We start from the raw sequence: 2,555 nt of genomic DNA, 5'->3' as shown, positions 1-2,555 counted from the left end.
TGCTTACAGATATTTACTTTCTATAAACAATAGATCAGATTATGTAGAGTAGGAAAAGTATGAGTCCAACAAGATGCATTATTAATCTTGTTGCCCAGAAAGATTTGTTATAGTAAGTTCATCTCCCTGTTTCAAAAACCTGGATTTCCAGATGCTGTGTCTGACGTCTGGAAAGCCGCTGCATTACTCTGATGTGTTTGTGTGTGTGCGTTGGTTTGTTTTTCTTTTGCGGTGTCCAGTCCTTTGTTTAATGGTTATCACCATATATTTAGGATCCATTTGTTCTTACATTTTAAAAAGTGAGTGAGACCTCTAGTGCCAAATTGTTATTCATAAAAGAGTGAGCTAGGATCGTCTCTAAAGCATCTTGAAAGGCCATGTCTCAGCAAATGACATATTCCTTTTCAAAACCCAGCTCATGTCCCAGGAAACAGTTCTGTGGGCAATCTCTACTCCTGAATCGCGTTGCTTTATCTAAATGTCATTTGGGGGCCCAGTTACTTCTACAGGATTTCAGATTGGCCACAGTAGACAGACACTGACTGTAAGAAGTGAGATAGCATCCTGAGCCTTCTTCCTACCTGGTACACAGATGGCATGAGTGTCACAACAGTCCCAGCTCCACTCATCTCAGGCCGGCACCTTCATCTCTGCTCTCCCCTTCGGGCTGCCCAGGACAGTTGGCTGTAATCTTGTTTGACTGGAGCAGTGCAATACAAACCCAAGTGCCTGCTCTTATATTTTTGTCTGCATATATTTTATCCTTCTGCTTTCCAATCTGTGTTAAAGTATGCTCATATGCATCGTCTTGCTAGAATTTTAGCCTGTTCTGTGAACGACAAAGCCTGTGAGAATATTTCATTGCTAACATTAAATGCTTTCAAACAGTGGAAAAAAAATACATATTGATTTTAGAAACTCCCTTGATGCTCTACTAACTGCGCAGACATGGAATGCTTCTTAGAATATATTGGTGTAATTGCCTTTCGAAATCCTAGGTGCGGAAATACGTTTCTTTGTTTCTGGATGGATGCTAGCTTGGGTGCTCATTGAAGTTCTTCTCCCTGAAATGTTGGCATTGCAATCCTTTCTATTTTGAAGCAACAGCAAACTTTTGAGTAGAAGGAAATGCTGCACAGAGTTTTCTCACACTGAAGTCATTTAGATGTCTTCGCTTCACAGCTGTTCTTGGTTCAGTGTATTCAACAGAAAATCCCGGACTGCCTTTGAGATATCTTAAACTGTAAATGTGAACCGTTCTCCCTATTAAGCATCACATGGTATTGCTGTTTGGAGTTTGGCAGCATGGTAGGAGGCTTCTTGTCTGGAAGGGTCCAGACTCTTCCCCTGCTTCCCATGTTACTAGGATATTTAGTATTGTGTGTCGGTGATAAAGAGCATGAGAAAAAGTAGTTTGTCATCTACAAGCTCCTCTGATTTCTGATGTATACTAAAGAAATGAAGAAATAGGGGTAGAAACTAAGCAATGTAATTGTTGGGTATCTTAGGTCAGAGGGAACCAGCCAAATATGTTGTAGTTCAGAAAATTCCTATTTCCTCTTCCTGCATCATTAAATGGGAAAAGTAAGTTAAGATTTAGCTTCTGTTCTGTCTTGAAGGAGAACTAGAAGAAATAAACACAAAAACAGCTAAAACATAATTTCACAGAAGTCCTTTGAGAGACTGTGACTGCCACCACCAGTTTCCCATTTTGTTCGGCATAGTCAGCATGCTGTTTCTCCATTCTCGGGCGGAACACAGTGATGGCGGATCACAGTGATGGCGGATCACAGTGATGGCGGACCACAGTGATGGCGGACCACAGTGATGGCGGACCACAGAGATGGCGGACCACAGTGATGGCAGTGATGGTGCATTACAGTGATGGCGGCAACAGCCAGAAGAGTAGAAAGGAAGTACCCTTGCAGAAGGGAAGTGGCATACTAACAGAGGTAGGAATAAAGGAACTGAGCTGTAAGGGAACTGCCAAACGGCAGTGCTGGTGGCTGTTAGTAAATGTGTGGCTCATCAAACAGTCCTGATCACTGTGAGCCCCACTGTGTTCTATAATTGAAAACATCTAGTCATTTTCAAAAGAATTTTTAAACAGCGAAATCACCAAGTTTCAATATTTCTTGTCATGAAGAAAATATTCTACTCCAAAAAACTAAGAGAATATTTTTAACTATAGGAACACAATGCCTCATGCCCACAAAACACAGAAGACTTTGTGGGAGTCTTTGTACAGACTTGGATGGTAGGAAGTAACCAATATTCTAATCTCACTGAAAGGAATAGTTTTCTCTACAAAAATGCTAGAAGGGCTCTCATTCAAGGAGACCAGAGACATCTGCTCTACCTGGGACATCAGATTCCACTGACCTCACCAGTCCCACCCTACCATCGCCTCTTAATGATTTAAACAAATAAAAAACCCTTGAAGCTTTAGCAACCATTAGCAAGCATAAGTGGATTTCTGAAATCTGATCACATGCTTGTAATTATCTCATTATGAAATCCAACAGTACTGACAAAGCAGAAAAATCCACTCAGCT

The sequence above is a fragment of the Onychomys torridus genome, chromosome 11, assembly GCF_903995425.1.
Source record: "Onychomys torridus chromosome 11, mOncTor1.1, whole genome shotgun sequence".
Classification (NCBI taxonomy): domain Eukaryota; kingdom Metazoa; phylum Chordata; class Mammalia; order Rodentia; family Cricetidae; genus Onychomys; species Onychomys torridus.
The sequence above is the reverse complement of the archived record's forward strand: the minus strand, read 5'-3'. Positions refer to the sequence as shown.